The sequence below is a fragment of the Zonotrichia albicollis genome, chromosome 3 (assembly GCF_047830755.1).
Source record: "Zonotrichia albicollis isolate bZonAlb1 chromosome 3, bZonAlb1.hap1, whole genome shotgun sequence".
Taxonomy (NCBI): Eukaryota; Metazoa; Chordata; class Aves; order Passeriformes; family Passerellidae; genus Zonotrichia; species Zonotrichia albicollis.
In genome coordinates, this window is record NC_133821.1 from 16,511,132 (window position 1) to 16,534,050 (window position 22,919).

A 22,919-nucleotide genomic window follows, 5' to 3' on the forward strand; every position below is an offset into this window, starting at 1 on the left:
TTTATGACCTGAATCATAACAAACAACTTTGGAAATTAAAGAATTCATGAAGCATAAGCATATGAACTTAAGACCTTGTGTTGCATGATACATTAGCAATAGCAATTCCCCCCAGCACTAAACAATAACAAAACTCTTTCCAGGGATACAGACTTTTTGCTTTGATGGTTTCTACCTATCAAATCCATGCATGCTTTCATTACTTAGGCACCTTAATTTAATTTTCCTTTAAATTCCTAACTTGGGGGCAGCAAATCGTTTCTGTGAGGATTTAAAAATAAAACCCCATAAGCTGCATGAATCTCTCTCAGTAGGTGAGATTAATAGAACAGGCTTTGAAGAGGTGGAGCTGCAGGCACAGTGGACAAGCAAGCAACAGGGTTAGAAAGAGTCATGAAATTTGGCATACAGCTGTGTAGATACAGCCTTTCTTACATCACCCTTGCACCATAAGCTGAAACACAGATACTGCAAAAAGTTATAAATTCTCAGCTTCTTGACTTATATTTTCTTTAACCCTTTTTTAAGATTTTGTGCAATGCAAGATTAAGAAAAAATCCAACCTAAACCAAAATCCCTCCACTGAATCACATTCCCAAAACATCACTTCCTGTAAATTGACTCTGCAAAGATTTGCTCCAGCAGCATGTGTACTCTTCTGAAGTGAAAGATGACAATTCATCAAGAAAAACAGGCAAAATACTCAGTTTTGGATAACAACATTTAGCATGTGCATCCTTTGAATACATTTCTCAATAAAGCATATTTTTACATTAAAAAAAAATGTTACCAAGTCCAAGATAGAAAACTAGCTTAGACCCTACAAATGTTACTGTGGATACTTCCATTGCTGCTGGGAAAATAAATTCTTGTAACATTTAATAATGCTGCTGATGTCATCAAGGCATATGTCTCATGACACCAGCTAACGACCACTAACGAAACCCAGAGCAGGGACTTCCAGCAGCCTCATTTTCATAACACAAAATAACAGAGCTCTAAGCAGACCATCTGCTCAAATTAGTAATATCCTAGCTGACAAACTGGGGCTTTTTCACACAGAAATTCCATACCCTGAGTGCGATAGCTCTGCCTGGACATAAAATGAACACCGTGCAGAGGGACAAATGCATATTTCAGACAACTGATATACTATTGTTTATGCACTGAATGGTTTATTTTCAGAACAATGCTCTCTCCAGCAAGATTAACTTTTCAGGCTTGTTTTTCACTCCCTTGCAGCAGGGTAGCTGGCCAAAATGGTGATAAAGCACTGGGTATTGTATAGAATCTCTCCATAAATTGTACACTGTTTAGAAACTGCTGCCATACTAACCAGTCTTAAATAGAACCTTATCTAGAAAACTGGCTTTCAATTACTACTAAGTCACCACAACGTAAAGAAAACAGTGCTGCAACCTAAATACACAGCCTTGAATTCTGTGTGTGATTTCAGAAAATACGTTGAAATACATCAGAGCCTTTTAAGATCAGCTAACCCCCAAAAAGGATCATCTAATTATCATTTTTCACACATTTCTTCAAATTTTAGGGAAAGGATTATCTTACTGACTATATGCAGAAGCAAGATGGAATTAGCCTCCTGTTGCAAACCTTGCACCAGCACAAAAGCCCCTGTGTGTCTGATTCTCAAACAGAAAAACATTTTTGTTTATGGACTGGGTTAAAGGAAGATAAAGCAAGATGGGATCTGTTAAAACATGCTTTTGCATTGTCTTTACCTCTAGCCCACATTTGCCTGCCATAACATTTCTGGTTTGTGCCCATCTGCATCCCCATCCCCTCTTCCCCTCTTTCAGAGAAAAAGCAATCTCAGGAAGCACGTGGGAATCAAATTACTTGAGAGAAATGAGCTCGAGGTGCCTCACAGTTTACTGACTGCTGGAGCAGCAGCTCAGGCAATTCTGGCTAAAGGCTCAATTTCACAAAAGATAAAACAGGTAAAGTAATGAGTGACACCGGGCCATGTTACTGCAGTGAGTGCTCCTCCAGCATACTGAAAAGGACAAGGGCACAAAAAAGCATACATGGGCCATGAGGTTCAGGACTTCACTGTGTTTGTCTGCATGGAGAAAAAGAGAGGGTTGGCAGGTTGTATGTCATGGACAGGTGTGTGGGGAAGTGCACAGACCCACAGACACAGGTATCTAACTTGGACTGAGCTTTTTACATCCCCCACTGCCACAGCAAACACCTTGGCAACATACCCACCCGTACCAAAAATCAGGACAGGCTGTGTCTGCTTCCTGAAGAGCTGCTTCAGCAAGTGACAATTTTACTGCCACCATCTGCATTTTGCAGTGCCAACTGATCTCATCTCACCATCCATTACCAGGATCCCAGCTCCTCAAGTACAGCAAAACCCTGGATATGGGCAGGAGCCACTCCTCTGGTGCCCCTCTGAGCTCAGCAGCCACCCTTTACAGCACAGCTTTCATCATCACAGCTGATGACACAGTGGGTACAAACCTTCTAACTCAGCAGGCACCAGGGTGTGCACCTTGCTGCCATCACATAAATGCACCTCATCTGATCTCCACTGCTTTTGGTATGTCTTTGCACAGACACTACCCACAATGACAGCCTAGGAAAGCTTCCTTTGAGAGCTGTTCAAACTTAGAAGATTCTGCAACTCTTTCCAGGGCTTTACCAAGTTATTCCTGGAAATTGTAACCCTGACCTGTGAAACAGCTGGCAAAGCAAGCCCTAGGCTGCGACAGTGCTTGCAGTCATCATGGCCATAATTTTCCTGCAAAGGCATGATAAGATATGGGAGAATTATTTGGATGGATCTGATATGAAATAAATGTGCTGTTTTAGAAGAGTGTGGAGGAGAACTAAGACAGTAACTAGAGATACACACTGATATTTCCATTAAATTTTGTATTTCTTCCCTGGAATGCAACTGCTAAGAACCTAAGTCATCCTGTATCAAAGTACACAAAACATGCAGTGAATTCCCTGCTGTTAGACACCCTTGTAAATACTCAGTCTTTTGTGCTTGGGGGATTCAGTGGAGAAACATTTACTAATTGTGAATGTTACCCTCCCTAATTTATCTGTGCAATATCAGAAAAATATATACCAGCAGTCCACAAAATCAAAGACTATTCTGAGTTGAAATGTACCCACAGGATCACAGAGTCCAACTCCCGCCCTGTTCTTCAAAGGATAACAGAGCAACAAGACACACAACTAACAGAAATCTATTTCAGGGACTCCCAAACTTTGTGGAGATGCTGGTAGCTTTATCTGCCTCTCTTACTGGGCTTGATCCAATCTTACAAAAAAAGTCTAACTTACAATCAGGTAATGCCACCTCCCCATGAAGAGCCCGTTAACAAAACACAGGTATTAAGTCATCAAACTTTAATATGATCTACCTGAGGATTAAGATAACAGATTATAACAGGAGGGCTATAATATTAACAAGCAAATGTCAATCCAGAAAAATCACTTCAGTAGCTGCAGTGATAAGTGTTATAATTTGTCAGTTCAACTGAGATAGCTAATGTTTTCTGTAAATCACCTCCTCCTGGTACAAAAAGGTCTCTATCCTTTTTTGCTAGCACAGCCTAAGTGCTAGGCAGGTTTTTATTAATTTAAAATGCTTCCTTCTCTATGGATTCTAAAAAGCTTGTCATGGTCTTATATCCTTATTTGCCAGTTTTAATGGTTTAATTTTGAAGCAAATCATGGAAAGAACCAAATGCATATCAACACAAATAATCATTATGTATTTTCATATTTTCCTCAGAAAAATATCTACAGTGGCATATTTGTGCATATATCAAGATGTAACAGTTTGCAGACTGTTCCTGTGTGCTAAAATCAACCCTGAGTCCCACAGCTTAATCAACAAGACTGTTAAAACGGAAAAACTTTCACGTTTTAAGTCTATAAATTTGTCAGTATGCTTACAGATATATAAATGATGCTCTCCAAATAGTAGCTTGTCTCAAACTGGGGGACTGCATTGAAGGCCATCTCTGCAGTCAGTATGACAGGGTATCTCCACCGTGCATCAAGTACTTGCTATGTGGGAATCATCAGCACCAGATGGCACGGAATACAAAGATGCTTTAAAGGAAATAAGTGGGGAAGAAGAGGAAAGAAGGTACTAAGAATTTATTCTATACATGTTCTGAAACCTGATATGATTCTTGGTACTGTAAATACCTTGTGAATCACAACCAACACATAAATAACTGCACTTTATTATGGCCATGTGGGTTAAGGCCAGCTGTTGACAATGCAGATAGTGCTTAGGACAACAAAAGAGAACAAATGAGATGCACAGCCCAGCATGCCTGAGGTAGGGTTAACTCAATTCATCCACTTGTCCTTCAGCTGTGAAATAAACAGAATAATCTTGCAACTGATCCCATACAATCATCTTGTCAGAGATGTATTTTAGTAGTCAAAATTAATTCACTCATGAATTCATGTTGATTCCCATTACCATGGTAAATCCATTCTGTTTGGAGAGAGATGATAGTATTCTACCAAAAAGCTTATTGTCTTGCTATTCTTGAGCTTTTTGCCTTTTTTTCACTCACTCCTCCTTTTCTTTTTTTCATTTTTTTAAATAATCATTGTCACATAGTGATTGGACAAACCAGCTAAGTTCCTACCTTGATCATTTTTGTGGAATCTCATAACTTGGAAAGAAAGTACCCTCATATGGATCAGCTATGGTGAAAGACTAAACTGAAGAATCATGAATCTTCTGCTAAATAACCTACCTTGCCTTATTGAACTCATTCAGCCAGAGAAAACCTTATTTGCTGTCCACTCAAAAACTAACTCTAAGAAAATGGAATTAAGTACTGTGAAAAGCCAGTAACCTTTCTGTTACCTCAAGAAACAAAGCCACACCAACTCACTGTATCCTTCACAGACTGTGCTACACTAATTAATTATCTTTCATGTAAAATAAAGAAGGGGGAATAAGAAATCTTCAAAATGCATAAAGAAAACATTATTCTGAAGAAATCATTATACACTTCTCAATTGCTCCTAAGAAAGGTGCAAACCTTTGAGTGAAAAAAATTCAGCAGCAACAGAAAACCACATGCAGCTCTGAAGAATCATTTCCACTTGCATTTAGCTGACATGACAGATGCAGCTGGTGGAAGGTGGTTAATAAAGAACCTCACAAGAACTTTTCTGCTCTGATACAGTGACACAAAGCTGGTAGAGAATTGAAATAAGGGAGAGCCTTTCTTTATTTACAGAAGTGCACTAAGACAGGGATCCCTGGCTAAGTCAGTCAGGGTCAATGCTGGCACCAGAGAGCATGATGCAACTCACACAAGCCAGCAAAATCAAGACAAGTTGGAGGTCAAGACACATGGACTGTCCTGACAAGGCAGGGCTTGCTCAGCCTTGGCTTGTCAGAAGAGGTGCCCAGGGTGTGCTGGCTGAGAGGGGCCTCTTGTGCGATCAGCACATCGCCTCACCTGCACCATCTGCAGCTCGGGTGCTTTTCTGTGCTATTCTACATCTGGGCTCAGCTTAGGGCTACAGCTCAAAGTTGACAAAAGGTGGCTACAGTGCAAGACAAACTAGGTCACAGCTGTTCTCTCTGAAATACACAATATCACACGATGATTCACTTCATGCTCTGCCATGTTGGTATCATTGGAAAAATACCTGCCCTATAACTGTGTTACAAGTGTCAGCTGAGCAGAGACATGCACTGTAATCATGTAGGTCATGGGGGCAGAGGCTTGCACCAGTAAGTCTAAAGACTACACTGAAGAAAAACTAGATTTCAAATTTACTGAGCTGTTTGATATTCATTAGCATTGGAGGAGGGACAAAGTTTTAGTGAAAATGCATTTATCCTTGGACTACTGAGGAGGAAGAGTGTTCCCCTACGAGTACCTTGCTGCAAGAAATATCACAATGCTGTTCAGAAGGAGAGCTGCATGTGTGTAAGAATTTCACTTTTCTGCAGTAGTAGTAGATTCTTTTTATTAGAAATCTGGGTTTTGGTTTCGCTTTTCCAGCATTTGTAAAGGAGCATGCTTGCAGGGAATACATCACGGAGAAATGGATTCTGTGGTAGTCTTGTAAAAAACCATAGCAAGCAATACTTGGAGACTCTGGAAATCAAAACTGCTTTGTAGCTGTGCTGTTTACTGTACTGTGTGATGGAGCTTTTCTGTCTGTCAGGGAATTTCTAATGCGCAAGCAGAAAATTAGGCTTCAAGATGAGCACAGTAGGGGAAAGATCAGACAGACACCAGTGCAACACTGAAAGCAAAAAGATCTCACTGCTCTTGCCATTAGCATGCTCCTATGGGAGGAGAAAGCCTACACAATGCAAGTGCAAGTGGAAGATATAATCATGCAGGTAGTTTTGCAATTATAAAATCTGCCTATGAGGGTGCATATGCAATGTCTGTGTAAAGTATACAGCTGTTTAAACACATGTATACAGCTGTTCCTGAGCTCAAGAACATCATTCTCCTTTAAATACACTTTATACCATAACCAGAATTGCTATTCCAGAAACAAACGTTGTACAAAGAAATGTTAATTGAAAGAGATCTCAAAGTGCACATGAGCTTTCTAATGCAGAGTATTAAATCTTCTCTTTTGCCATATATAACAAGCAAGTTGGGTTTAAGGGTGGCAACATAATACAGCCAAAGTAATTTGAAACAAAGTGTAAAGCGCTAGTCAGCTGTGAAATCTCCCATCATACACTGAATTGCACAGCAATGGGATATTGGCCTCAGTCTAGTAACAATTCCAACATGGTTAAATATTTATTCTACCCACTGATTTAAATAAAAATACCCTGTTGTTCTCAAGTGCAGCAAAGTGTAAGGAATCAATCCTACCTTCCTAAAGTATCTTGCTAATGCCACAGGAGATAAAACCCAATCAAAACAACCCCCGTGCACCCACACGCTCTGAATTCCACTTGAAACTGGAATTTGCTCTTGAAACGTGTGGTGCAGGGCATTGGACCTCCTTAACCTACACTGACACCATTCCCAGGCCCCCCTTGACACACACGGTCTCCAAGCACCAAGGGATGATCTGTTCAGCAGTGGGAATAAAGTAATGATTCTGTACCTTGCCAAGCAGTGCTCCTCATGGCATACTGCTATTGATTGCAGGCTCTAATTGAAGGCTTATCTGAAGTAGAGATATTCTTGATGTGCCACCAACTTACTACTAATATATGTGCCACCATGGGCATAGGCACCATAGGCAGGGTGAGAAGGGGTAGGAATTGCCATGAGAGGCTCACTCCTCTTGCTGAGCGATCTTTATGCAGAGTGGGAGCCAGGAAAATGCACTGAGGAGCAGCAGATTGAGGTGGAGGAAGAGGAGGAGAGGCAGGGAGCATGGAACCTCTTGCTGCAAGACAGGGAGTAGGATTTTGGGAAGAAGGGCTGAATGTTAGAGAAAATACCAGGGCTACCGGCTTTGCTGGAGCTTGTTGTCATCTTATTGCAGGGGTTCCATGCTGTTGTCTCCTACCACAAAAGTTCCAGACCTTCCTGGTGTTTCTCGTGGGCAGCTCCTCACAGCACTGACTCTTTCTTCTCACAAAGCAGCCACTGGCCCCAGTTCCCTTCTCACCCAGCCATTCCACTCCTTTATAGCATCTTCTTCTCACTGGCTACAGCTGTGGCCTGGTAAAGTCAGGCCTGCTCCTAACCTTTGATAATTGGCCCAGCTGCAACTCCTTAGGGCTGAGATTACTTTCTACACCATCTTTATTTTCCTATAGTCTATCCTCCTACAGGAGCTCTCAGTACTTTGTCTCGAATAGGCAAGACAAGAATTACAAGAACTAGGGGAAACACGTGCATGTAATGGACATAAGCCACCACAGCAAAATGAAGGAAAATGGCAGCACAGAAAATCTGAGGAACTTCAGAGGAATGAAACATGCACAGGCAATAGTGAAATAAACCACAAAAATCACATAAAGAACACAGAGAGAATTGCCAGCCCAGCTCTAGCCCTTAAATCACTTCCACCATGTTCAATTGCTCTACCAGATGCAAGACAAAGACCATGCTGGGTTATCTAAAACCAACTGAGCTTTTGGGGAAGGCCATCCACGTACAAGAACAAACAAAACTATCTGACATTATTTCTACTGAAGCACTGCTCTTATCTCCTCTCCAAGGGAAATCAAAGATTTCCTAAGAGCACATAATCAGCTGAAACAATATATACTTACTCCTTGTGAAAGAAAAAAAGAAAAAAAAAGGAAATAAAATTGTTCTTTTATCTTTTTTCCCAAAAGACATATGAGGAAGAAAGTTATAGGGCAGGTTGGGTGAAAAAGCAGGACACTATTTCTGGCACATTTAATCTACTTAGTTTAGTCTTTTTAACAAAAACATTATTGATTCTTGGTTTGACTTTATTATTCACACTGGGGATTTTTTTTCAATTTTTGCCTCAGACTGCAGTAAACCATAGTAAAGGGTCACCCCAACAGCTATTGTATTCAGGAAATCTACAACAATTCGCACCTGAAATATTTCCATCTAATCTGGAGTTCAAAAATGCCAGTACACTTGGGAGGAACAGAGAGGGGGTGCATTCTAAATTTGATGTTTAATGGCTTGTTCTTCACCCTGCAGAAAGGCAATTCATGCTACTTGGACACATACTACATGCTCGCTGATAAAAAAAGTGCTTGTGCAGGTTGTTGGACTTGATGCATCGTTGCACTAGCTCAACAATTTTATGCATTAATTTTTTAAGAGAAAGATTTTTTTTTTCCCCTTGCCCAGATGCTGCTTCATTTCTGTAGTAGTCATTTGCCTGGCAAGAGGTCAGCTCCACATATCCTTCTTTTTTGTCCTGCAAGGGCCACGGTGTGCCTTATTTGATTTTATGTTCCTGCATCTATCAGCAACCAGCCAATCGACACTATTTATCTTCATTTCAGGACGCATTGCAGCAACAACTTTTTAAACAAAAACTACAAGGAATCCACTAGCACCTCTTCAACCTTCCCCCAAAGCTGAAGTGAAAAACCTTTCCGCGTGTTCTGAGATTACAGCACTATACACAACAGATGAAAAGCAGTTGGAAGACTGTTAAAGTTTGGAATAATGGGAAAAACTGGCTTAAAGCAAGAGTAAGGAAAAATTGAAATTTAAAACTCTGATTTCAGCAAACCTGCCTGGTTAAAATTGTGGATTACACACTTCTGATGCCCTTAGCAAGATCTCAAATGCTAAAGGGTGTAAAAAAACATTAATGGGTGAAATATGAGAATAAGGTTATCTCTTGGAACACCCTCATCAGAACACTTTTGACTAAATTGACTAAATCCCCCCAAGAAACAGTTGTTTTTTAAACCCAATACTGGTAGCTGATCAACAAAATAACCCAGACCTCATCAGATAATTCAGGGTTTCAAAAGATCACAGTATTAATTGTTAAACAAATTTTTGTTACAAATACCATTTCTGCTTACATCTCTGATTTGCATTTCACTCACAATTATGCTTTTATTGAGTCTTGCATTCTTCAATCAAAAAGCAAATTAAATAACCAGTCAATGGCGCATGCAATTCCAGAAACTCAAATCCAATTTAGTCTTGATATGAACTTTAGGTCTTATTGAACCTGTTTTAAGTAGCATTTTCAACATGCAATCTGGTTAAGTTGCCAGTGTATTGTTGGGGTTTTTAAGTTTTATTTTTAAATAATTATATGAGCAAATGTGGGCTGATTTTGAAGGAATGGGATTTCCTAGCCTTCAGAAAGGTGTAACAAACATCAGAATTTCTGGTTAGACCAACAGCAGTAAATCCAGCCTTAAAGTAAAATTATTCAATTTTGTGAGATGCCACTTTTCAGGGGGAAACATAAAGCCCAAACGCACATATTTATCAAGTAATTTTGAACAATATTCAAACTGAAACAGGGTAAAAAGCAATGACAGAGCAAATGACAATTACTGTAGTCAGAAGGAATGTCCGGATTTGAAACAAAAGAACCAGTGCTAGCTATGGTTGGTCAGATCAAGCAGTGCAGGATTTGGAAGACTGAGAAATCTCTTTTGACCAACAATGCAATACAAATAAGAACCTGATCTGAACAAGTGAAATGTAAATTTCTTACTACCTGTCAGACAAGCGCGATTTAAAGACACCCACTTAAAAACCCAGGCATCTCCAAACCTAGTCTTTAAGTGAAAATTGACCTGACACCTCAATTTCCAGCTAAATGTGGCCATGTGGCTGCAAACGGGTCATGTGGGCATGGCCAAATTCCAGATATGGTCATGGGGTGTGGCCAAATTCCAAATATGGTCATGTAAGCGTGGCCTAATGGCAAATATGGTCACGTGGGCGCAGCCAAATTCTGAATATGGTCATGTGGTTGAGGGATGCCCAAATACGGAAAATGGGGCAGGGCATGCCCAAACATGGTCATGGGCATGGCCAAATTCCAAATATGGTCATGTGGGCCTGGCCAAATGCCAAATATGGTCATGTGGGTGGGGCTATACACAAATGCAGGAAGTGGGCGGAGCTAGGATGAAATAAGGAAATGCCTCTGGGAAACAGGGCATCCCAGGCAGATGAGCAGAAGGGATATGGAAAAGAATTAAATGCGTTGCATGGAGAATCCACAATGATTGTTAAACAATGAGGCAAATGAGGAGAAATAGAAGATTTTTAATTGGAGGATATGTAAAAAGTTGTCAATTCAGAAGAGCTTGTTACATCACCAAAAATAATGTTAGACTTAGAATCAAGCTTAGGGAACAGTTTAGTCAATGTGATTTCTATTAATTTTATCAAAGCGTCCTCACTACACATACAATTACACTCAAGATAGTTCACTTAATCATGACAGCTGCACATCTGCAGATTGTGAAAAATACCAGTGCAATATTGACTTGGGTTGGGATTATTTCCATGAATTACTGGTATGCAGACAGTAGCCTCCAAAGCTCAGTTTTTCTCTCATCTTTGGGAACAGAAATCAGTTTTAAAAAGCCCCAAAACTGCACAATGGATGGAAAGTTGTATGTATGTATCAATGCATGGGTCAAAATCTAGAAAAGGAATAACAGTTCCTGGGAGTGAGGGGGAAAAAAGAATCAGAAACAGTTTTGCAAGTTCCTCTTGCAGGAGGTGAGTGAAAACTGGGGAGTGAGGGTGTGATGTTGAGCCTGGGAAAGGTGGGGTTCAGGGAAGACCTTTGCATCTCACTAGGTAAATCTACTTTTAGTGACAACACACTAAATTATTTTTCCCCAAATTATAACTGTTTTGCCCATTATGGTACTTGGCAAATCATCTCCCTGTCTTTATCTTGGCGCACATATTTCCTCATCTCCTCCTGTCCTGCTGAGGAGGAAGAGAATTAAGCGAGTGGCTGGGTGGGCATCTGTCAGCCAACATCAAGTCACCATACAACCACAGATTCCTCTGCCATAAAACATTTTACATGTTCTACTCTCTTTTCTTCACCAAAACACACAACTTGAAAGCCTGCAAAAAGAAGTCCCAATCACATGCAAGAACTAGTGCCAATCCCAGTAGTCACAGTAACTACTAGGAGACAGAAAAAGAATAACATACACAAAGTTTGAGGTGTCATGCCACTGAAAGTCTGAATACTATTATTTAAAAATATTACAAAAAGGAAAGGCATAGTTTCTATATAAACCATTTTAGAATAAGTAAAAAATAAATTATACTAGCACTGTAATGGGGGCTAATCAAGCTATGTTGAAACCACTGCATAACCAGCAGTCTTAACTTAAAAGTATTCTAGGACTAGAGAAGTAAAGTGGTAGGCATCCAAATGAAAGAAGGATCTCTAAATTTCAGAAAGGTTAAGGAAGAAGGATTTGTATTTCTTAGAAAATAGGAGATTACAATTAAACCTCTGTGAAATAAAATAGTTCGAAGAAACCAGAAGACTAATTGCTGCAGGTTATCTGAGTTCAGGCAAGCACCAAAAGTCAAATTAAGACATCCCCTCTCCAACAGGAATGTGAAGAAAAACCCTCTAAACTGATTGAAAGAGCAGGAAGAAGGAAAAAATGTTAGCAGTCAGACATACTTTTGCAAGCAGTTTAAAAACTGCTTAGAACACATTTGAAAGAGCTTGTCTGCAATAACAGAGTTAAGGGAGGAAACAATGAATGTGTGAACTTCTGGGACATTTATTGGGCTAAAATTTTAACATCAATTTTGTTTCTCATGATTTTCCATCAAACTCACCATCTAACTTTCTCATGTGCTGCATGGGATAATACCACCAGAAACACACCAAAAAAGAAGTGATGCTTTGAAAGGATCAAAGTACTTTTGAAAATCCAGTAAACAAATAAAAAAAGCCCACAATCCATTTGGAGCAAAGCAAATTCAGAATGTGGAAAAACATTACCTTCTAAATCCAGTTCTAAGAACTGAAGGTGCAACTGTCACACCCTTGTTCCCCCAGGATGATACTGTCTTAAGCACTGAACATTATAGACAGATAATTCAGGATTGGACTGAAGCCCATGATTATCTTCTAGCATTTACTGTGTGGATATTTTGATTTATCATTGAGGAAAAGAGAATTTCATCATCAGTCCTGACATTTTTGGGGAAGAGAGCAGCCTTACAATTTAGAGATCTGTAGACATTAATGTATTTAGTAGGCAGTGACAAAAACAAGCAATAAATACAAAGTAACTTAAATAGCACAGATCATACATTAAAAGTTACAAAATTAAGGCTACCCATGAAATTCAGACAGAACCATTTTGTTTAGTAAGTAGAAAATCAGTGAAATATGTTGACAGTAAGTCATAAAAACAAATAATAAAAATAAGTAGATTAAAAAAAACTGTAGAGGTAAGGGAAAATTTAAGACATCAAGAATGATAAAATGTGGAGCCAAGGCTGAAATTTATTCAGTACAAATATCAAGGTGACCTCTTCCTAGCAGAAAGCTTTGATACCATGAAACTTCAATAATTTGTGGAAATTGGTCTATCAAGCAGACATAACTGGTTATCAAATCCAATTTTTTAAAAGTAGATAATTTCTTGAAATCATATGCAATTTTAAATTAATATACTTTTATGAACTTTAAGCCTATATTTTATTGGCATTAGTGCTGATGGAGAAATGTTTCTATTTATTCCTTTTCAGAAAATGCTCATCTTAGTTAAGGTCAGCATAAATGCCATGTAATCAACATGGAAAACTCAGAAGAAGGTCAATGACTAGGAAAGAGTCTTGAAAACATGGGACAAGTTAAGAAAGGATTTGGAAGCTAATTCTTTACTCTCAAATGCCTCAAATTCCACAGCCAGAACACCACTGACTGCCCTTAGCAAGACAATTTTGAATATGCTGTCATTATTAAAGAAATTAAAGGCCAGAGTAGTTACATATTCCCACATCACTTGTGTACAACTTTGGAAAATACCAGCTGAAAATATTTGTGGGGAGTTACACTCAAATTTGTCATTTGTACATTCTCTAATTCTTGGCCACCAACCAGGGTGACTACAGTCACTGCCTCTGGTTACTGCGAGTCAATAAAACGTTGACAACTACACCACACTACAAAACTGAGACAGGTATAGGATTCCATAACATGAAATCCTCACTAGGAATGACATGGAAGCAATGCCAAAATGCAGTCTCATTACCTGAATCATGGCTAGCAGCTTTGATTAAAAGGGAGCTTTGAATCTCACTGGTTTTTTTTGGGGGAAAGGCCTACTACACATCCATGATTCATTGCTTTACTGAAAACTATTAAATTGTAGCTTATAATGTTGATAGCAAAATACAACAGAAGATTTCTAGGGCACTGGCTGGCATGGCCAGCACGTACATAGCATCACCTGTTTCTTCCATATTGTTTCTAGTATGAAAAAACTATCAGGTTTCCTTCCTTTTTCACTTTGTAAACTAGGCAAAAAGGGAAAAAGAATCTCTTAAGCAATGCCAGCTTAACAGCAGAATTGTTCTTTACTCTCATTCCTAAAGACAGGAAAAAACCACCCTGAAAACCAAACCAAATGGAGAAGGCTACAACCAACATGCAAATACAACTCAAAATGCCACTGGACATGTTCCTAATAGCACTAGGCTAAAAAATAATGTTCTGGCCTCCTAACAGTCAGCTATAGCGAGTTTACTGCTACAACAAAAAGAACAGTTAAAAACCTATCAGTGGCAGAATGTTTAGCACCTATTACAGACACAAGTGTAACTACCTAATGGTAATTAAGGGCATAAGAGAATGACTAATGCTCTGAATCCATAAAAGTGCATTGGTTTGGAAGCTATTATGATTGCACTGTCTGCAGCTCACAGCCTACACTGGGTAATTTACAGTGATAAGCATTCTGCATAAAACTGATACTCCATTCTTCCAGCACTGGATAATGAGCTGGTACATAAAGCTGAAACTACACACCACACACTGGTCACCACTTGAACAGTCCATTTACTCTCCTCCTCAGGATGCACCTGTTTTACCTAATCTTAAATTCCACATATTCCTATGCTGTATTTTTCTCATCAAAATGCTAAACACTTCATGTGGTGTCTTTTGTGGTTTAGAAATACGTTTTTGTTCAGCAAAACTGAGAAACAAGAAAATGGATGAAGAACATACAGTACTAGCTGGCTGGTAGCTAGAACAAATGCTGACATTTATATCAGTTCTTATTTAGCTCAGGGGTTTCTGAACCAGGCCTTCCCCATGCACAAGTGGCATAAAATTACTCACAATGAATAGCACATTTCTCAATGAGTGACCTTGAAGTGCTACTCCACTGGAATAGCCAACCCAAAATTTGGTTTGTAAGAGAAAAAAGTCACAAGGTATGATGAAGTATTATATTTTCTATATGAGATACTCCCTGAAAATGAAGGTTTAATGTTTGTATTCCAGAGAGAAATGAAAGAGAAGGGGGCAAAAATTCCTCCCCTGCCACAGCATCGCATACAAGAAATTGTTACCCTTTAAATTATACCATATTTCTGCTAAAGGGTTCTTTCAAACATCAGAGAGAGAAGGGGGGCAAAAATGATATGCTGCATTGTCCAAAACTAAATTGGAAAATGATACATACAGATTATCATCTACTAATTTATAGGAAAGCAAGTACTTCCATTCTCTTGTATGTAAGTAATATACTGAAAGGAATAAAATAGATTTACAAATTGTTTACAAATGAAACTTTAAAGCAATGTTCTTTTCAAGGGGCTAGATACTCATTCAAGAAAAAATAAGATAAAGTCTTCCCTGCCCAAATCAAATATTTTAAAATAGGTACAGTACTTTGGACTAGATTTCTCCTCTGCAGAGCTTAATGCAGTTATTCAAAGTGAATAGAGACAACTACAAAAAACCTCATTTATTCCTCTTGATATTTCACAGCTAATGGAAATCACCATAGCTCCTCTGAAATCAGTGTACTCCAACATTAACTTAGCTCTGTTACCATTTAGTTACCAGACGGAAACCTAAAATCATAGCCATAGATAGAAAAAAGTACATTAGTAAGTAAAGAACATTACTGTGAGTACTACTATGAATAGGCCAGTTAAAAGAGTCCCATATTCCTCATGTAACTCTAGAAGCCACACAGCTGCTGCACAATCCCAAGAAACAGATAAGAAGAATGAAGAAAGTTAAGCAAACATCTACCAAAAGTTCCAAAGTTCTCTACACAGCTGTGAGAGTAAATAATTTTCTTTAGGCTGCCATTGTTTTCCTTTCCATCTGGAACCAGCTTACCTCCTGTTCCCTGGGACAAAATCAGAGTCTGTGGGAAGCTATAACCACTCAGACCTGCCAGCAATATTAACAGAACCATGCAATGGCTTGGGTTGGAAGGGACTCTTACATAATCTAAACTTCAACCCCAAATTTTTGCTGTTTTTTGCAGTAGCCATAACACATCCTGCCAAACCAAGGAGTCATTTTGGTTCCCATGGGATCAGGCACAAAATCACTCCACAAACACAATTCAGGTTGTTCTCTCTTCAAGGCAGGAACTTGTAAGCCACTGTGACTTTTCCTCCTGAGGGCTTACTCAGGAGCTCTGTGTCCCACATCCGTGATGGATGAGGGGCTGGGATGCTCTCAATAACCTTTATCACCCCCGCCAAGCCCTCTGACTGAGAGGGAGCAGTTTGTTTATGGGCGGTGCTGGTGACAGGCACAACAACAAGTTCCCTCATTCAGTCAAATGGGTGAGTTGAAGGATTAGTCTGTCATGCCAGCACAGGGCCTCATTTTTCTTCTGTGCTACCTGGGTCACCCCCTTCCCACAGCCTGTATTTGATCATGACTAATTCGTCAAGGCTGGCTATAGCATGGAAATGAAGAAATGGATTGCGAATTACAGTTATCTTCTCTCAGAACACCCCTTGAACTAGTCCTTTCCTGCAGTAGTGACAGCTCAGAAATAAACCAAAAGCAGCTCTGTGGAGCAGCAGCCTGACCCAAAGTGTGTTTTAAAGCAGAAGGTGACTTCCCCCTGCCCAAACCAGCTCCGTAGTGTAAATGGGTGACTTCTATCCTGCCTGCCTGGCAGGCACACAAAAAGCCCACTCACACTTGTTTTCGTAGTCACCTTGTTCATATGTGCTCAATTTCTGACTTAACACTCGTCAACAAGAAGGTGCACACTTGTTTCTGTGAGCCTCACCCTGAATAAACCAGAAGGGGAATTTAATATGTATACAATTACTGCCAAGTAAACAAAGCTAGCAATGATTCTACTCTGCACAGAAGCTCTGGAAAGGATTCCAACTTTCTCCCCAGCAGTACTCACAGAAAGGTAAATTCTGACTCTTGCTGCATTTCCTCTGCAATAAGCCTTATGTGCTCTTACTAGCTGTGTAATATTTCATCCATACAAGAAACTAGCTTAAACTGAATAATCAGATTCTGATAGATTAATTAAACAGGAAACAATTCCACAACAACCTGATATTTTATGAATAATTATCAATATGGAATTTGAGAAATAACACCACAGCCCTGGCAATGCACGCATGCAATCTGTTTAATTCATTGATACAATCACCAGCAAGTTACTTGAGTTGCATAAATTCAAAGTATGTATATAAATCGAACTTTTTATTACCTCAGAAATAACTAGTTAAAAAGAAAATCCCTTTTACTACCAAAAAAAAAAAAAAAAATCAGAGCATTGTAATAGATGCTTCCTTCCATTGTTGTAATTCACAGTGCTTTATTTTCTGGCACAGCACACCTTGAGACAGAAGACAGGTGAACATTTTGCCAACACGTGCAGCACACAATAGCTTTAAATACATTCCCAAGATAAAAAGGCACAACTAACTCTCTTCCAGGCCCAAGGTGGCCCTCCATTAACCCAGCTGCCAACACGATCTGCAGTGTGCAGAGCTGCAGAATACATCTTATAAACAGGGTTTTGGCTTAGGAACAGGATTAGTCATTCACTACACAGAACCTTTCAGCTCTGCTATTCTGCCTCAGTGGCAGTTGCCCTTTCCAGTGATATATGGCAGCATCACAATTTAACAAAGATGCAGGGAAAAGGACAACACAGTGAATGACTCTCAGAGCCAGAGATGCCTTTAGCTTGACTTTCAGGTACTTTGATGAGACTCAGAATAGCAGGTCTATTCTGTTGATCCTTACTTTCATTTCAGGAGAAAGATATTTGCCCTTGCAGCAATGCATTTTTACCTCTCACAATCCACCTAAGAGTCTCCATATTCTCACACACTCTTCTTCCAAACTTCTTGGAGTGACTAAAGTTAAGAATGAGAGATGACTTTGGTAATGTAAATTTATATATATGGTGACTTTCTGTGTTTGTACTGGAGTAGTATTAAGGGTCTCCAACACTGACCAGGACCATTACAATAGATATTGCATAAATAAACAGTAAGAAATAATGTCTGCTATGGAGAATAAAAAGTAGCACAAATAAGGCCCAGAATCACAATATCTTGTGTCCAGATCACAGATAGACCCCTTGCACTAAAATATGAGGAATTAATGGGAAACAGAAGCTGTTTTCCTGAGGCATTTACTATCAAGTGCAGTCACAGAAGTTCAAAAAGATACCAAAGGTCAACACCTTTGTGGTAAAACTATTTGATATATGTGACACCACAAATATTACTCCTACTCAACTTCAGTGTGTCAGGACTTTCAAAACCTCTGCAAGGACACACAAAGACTTGCACTATTCTCCTGTCCTCACAGAATGAGTTTCAAGCTGTGAGTGGGACTGAGCTGAATACACTCAGAGTCACAGGATACGTCAGGCTGAAAGGGAACCACGAGGATTATTGAGCCAGACTCTCTGCTCCTCACAGGACTACCTAAAATTAAACCATGGGAACCATGCTCATCAGGTTTCATGGCAGCTTCCTTCTGTTTACATTTGTAAACTCCAGATAAAATAATTGCATGCTATTAAAAGGAATAGAAATCCTGCCATTGGTGAGCTTTTTCTAGCTGCCAAAGTACACAGAACTTGGGGTATAACTAAGATTACATGCAAGACTAGTTAAGCCAGAGTGCACAGGTAAATGAAATTACTGCTAAGTGCTAAAATGTGGGAAGGCATGAAAAAGATATTATTATAATGACTGTGTTTTCACACTACATCTAATAGTGAATATGGTCAAAAGACACCCAAAGCAACACGGTAGAATTCACTAATGGATTGGGCTCCAGTTAAGTTTTAAAGGCATTTTCTTTCCTGAGGCAAGGGGCAAGATAACATCAAAAAAAAAATTTGGATAGCAATAATTGGGCCTTTTACCAAGAAATATTTTATACTCCATGTATCATCTTAATGCAATGTCTCTAGGATGAGGTCCACATAGCTTTATTTTCTTACTTCAGTTAATTTCTTAACAAATTAGCTTCAAAGAGCTTTAGCTTTTCCAGAGTGTAAAGGCACAGAACAAACACATCAGATTATCACGTTGACATCAGCCAAGAAAATTTAGAAAAGAGAATTAATTGATTCTGTTGGTATACAACAATAGAGAGATTTAACTTGCATCATGGTAGTTGAGACCTTCCTAGCTCTTTGAATAGAAAACCACAAATATGAAAGCAAATAATATAAACGATCAGCTGAAGCCTTATTTATAATTTCTGCAATATGCTTTCTGGACACCAGAGAACTTTTCCAGCTTATTTATGCTTTACATGACAGTTATCTGACAAAAAAATAAAAATACTGAAAGGAAAAAAAGGGAAAAGTGCCCAAAACTCAACACGCTTTTGAAGCCTTTGGGGATGTTCCTGGCTTTTCCTCAGGAATCTGGAGATACCTACAGAGCTCATGTAAAGCAACTTGAGCCATGCTAGTAACTTCAAGGTGCAAAACACTATGAAATAAGAGCAAGAGAGCACACAATTGTTTCTTGCAGAGTAGAACCCAGGCAGTGAGGTTAAAGAGGCAGGGAAGCTGCAAGGTTGAAAGGTGTGATAATATAATAATATATATATCTACTATAAATATGGCTGAAATACAAATATAATTTTAAGAAGAAAAATTAACTACATGGACTTTTATTTCTTCCTAAGGAGAACAGGGAAAGGATTAAAAGAGATGCCATGAGGCAAGTGACTATTTAGTCAACAGTCTAAGCTTTCAAAGGAGAATTTTTAAGGACAGTCACTAAATGCCATTTTCATGAAGGAGAGGATTTGTCCTCTAGTGTTCAGGGGAAATGCTGCAAATTGGACCAGTCAGCAAGACCTTCAGAATAGATAAAATTCTAGATAGTCAAACTATATTATCCATAAAAAACTAATTTCCACTGAAAAAGAGAGCTTATTAAGTCTCTCGTCTGGAATCAAGCTAGAGCTTCTCCTTGCTAAATACATCACATGAATGTTAATTTTAGACTGCTGAGAGCTCATCAATTTACACTTCCCTGTAATAATTTTTTAGTATTTAAATTATGGGAAGACACCAATTAGTATCATGGACACCACACTATCTGAAATAAGAACACTGTTAAATAATGCATGCAACAAATTTTTATACAAGTAGTAATTAGATTTCTAGGATTGCTTGAATATTATAATAGTAATTTCATAGCTGTTACCATTACTTTTAATAATAATCTATTTAAGTGGTGATCAGACCCAAAAGAAGTGTCAAAGAATGAGTTCTCATATATCTTCATTTTTAGAAACATATTACATTATGCCAATTAACCAGCAAATAACAAAATGCAATTAACTCTCAATGAGTTACAAAAAAGGTATTTTAAAACAACACAGTGCCAAAAAAAGTTGCTGTGGTCTAAGCTGAGGATGAGGAGCTGCTGATCAAATTTAAAAATCAGCTTAGTTATGAAAATCTTCTTAATAGGAACTTTTCCTATGTGACCTACTAGATTTCGATTTTTTATCATGAAGAATTTATATGACAATATCCATTTTCCTGGATAACCTCAACTGACATCACAATATCCAAATTCTGATGCTCACATAAGCATTAAGCCTTTTTAATGGTGACAGAAACTCAAAGCACCAGACTGAAGATAAATACAAAACCATTTGAATAGACACTGGTGTATGGTGGCCCTGGAAAATTTACAGCTGACTCCTTCCTTGGAAAGATGACAGTGCTACCCTTAGTAGAATTGCTCATTAAAGAAACATCTATTCCAGAAATGAAATGCCAACAGAAAAATGAGGCAAAAAAAACAGATGAGAAAGATGGAAATAGACGGCCTCAACCTTTAACCCTGTGTCAGGAATTTATTCTGCCTTTGAAAACATTTGGTTTAGTCTTCTGACTCGGATTTTACAATCCTTCAGTCAAACACCTGTTGGTTAATCCCTTGTCATAATCTCCCTGGGATCACCTCATGGGGAGAAGGGCTGGTGGAGATGCTGCCAGCCCTCTGTAGCAGGATGAATCACTCCTTGGACTCCGAGCAGGACAGACGGGGGCTCAGGACAGGGGTGACACAAGCTGGCACAAGACCCAAGGACCTCTTCCCCAAATCTAAAGCAGATCAGAGAGCTGTGCTCCCTCCCTGCACTCTCCCTTAAGAAAGGGATAATATGCTTCTATTTCCTGTACACACAGCCCATTTACTCTACTTTTTTTTTTTTCCAGACTTCCCTTTAGCAACACATAGGGAAAAAAACAAAAACAAAAACCCATGCAATGTTTTGTCATTACCAAGCCAAAAGCTACAAGTAAGCCACAGTGGATCCTACAGCAGCAAGATTTACTCCAATGTAATAATGATGTTTCAAATGTGGTGAAACTGTGCATTTCCACCACCTAAATCGCCACAGACATTCTGCACTTTTATGGCATTTGGTCTGTTTCTCTCTCTGTTTTTAAAATCAATGCAAGTATAAGTTCATATGAAAACCAAGAGCTGTCTTTATATTTCTTCTCAGAAAGGACAGAGGAGATAATTTTCATGAAATCAAGCTAAGGTACATAGCAATTGGAATATATACACCAATTGGAATTCAGAGTTTCACCTTTCTCCCTCCACTTGATTTCTTCTGTTTCCCCCTCTCCCTTAAGTTTAAAATAACATTTAAATACTAGTTTTTGTTCTCAAAGAGCAGCTTATGTTGCCAAAATAAGTATCTCAAAACAAAGCCCAGCCCTGTATTACTGTAAAGTAACAGCAAGGAGGTAACACACAGGTGTGCACAGACCACAACATCTTCATTTCCTCCCATATGTAGCGTATCTCACAATTATTCCCCAAAATATTTGTGACCAACATGAAGAATCCTGTCTCCTTACATCCATCTGCAAAGCCTTGTTTTAATTTTGTGGCTTGGAAGGTTTGTAGCACCATATCCAACATCCTTGTTCACTCTGCAGGCTGCAAACACCACAATTTGTGGAGAGCTTCTTAATGAGGTGCTCTTCCAGAAAATCTACTAAAAAAAGTGGCATTTCCAACTCAATCCCCTATTCTGGAGGTATCTCAGACACAATAAGACAGTAATTAAGGGGAAACTGGACATGTAAAAGGTGTTCCACTGGTATGACCATATAAAAATATGACATACTACAGCCTAAAATAGCACTTTGTACCCTCTGAATTATAGATTTGTCTATAGATTCCTTCATCACTTTTTATTATTTTTCCCCCAAACAGATAGTAAAATTGCTTTAAAAAGAAAAAAGAGAAAAAATTTTAAAAAATTGCTAAAAATCAAACTGATCTGGCTTATGTTTGTGTGTTACTAAACAGCTCCTAAGGATGTCTGGAGCTTGATACTCCAGTACCTCCCTAATGCCATGGGAGGGATGTAAATCCTCAGCCCTCCTCCCAAAACAGTTTTATTTGGGAAACTTCATGCTCTCGGTATAAATGAAAGCATTTATTGAAATGGAAGAGAGTAACCCAGGGATCCGTGGGGATATAAACCTTCACAACCTTTGCTTTCTTAGACTGATTAGCAGTTCTTAAGCTTATTATAGGTGACAGGGATCTCTTAGGAAAATATATTAGGGATTTGGGATCTCGTAGGGAATTTTTTTTCTCAGAGTGCCTGTGGGCAGACTCTCACTTGTTTTTTAGTTCTTACAAAAATTCAGCATTGGTTGCTGCCTATGTCTTTTTTCAAAGATGGAATCCCTCATCTGAATCAAACTTCTACGTCAAAGATCCATTGTGAGTGGATTTGTTGCCAGCACTCCTTAAACAGGAGCACATGAAAATCCAAGTTTTGCCTGCTGGCACTGTGCAGCAGCCAAATTGCCTTCCCAAGGCTGTGACTTGTTCAAGCTGAAACATCCACAGCGTGATGGGTGGAGATGGAGCATCAGGAAAGTGTCTGGGGAGGAGGGCAAACTTTTCCTCTGTCCAACACACTTCCCATGGAAACAAATCTGCCCTCTG

The 22,919-nt window shown here is 39.0% G+C and overlaps 1 protein-coding gene across 7 annotated transcripts in view; it reads right to left on the minus strand.

The window, feature by feature from the left end:
• Positions 1 to 22,919, minus strand: part of MACROD2 (mono-ADP ribosylhydrolase 2) — an 849,382-nt gene that overhangs the window by 250,253 nt on the left and 576,210 nt on the right. The window lies entirely within an intron of this gene.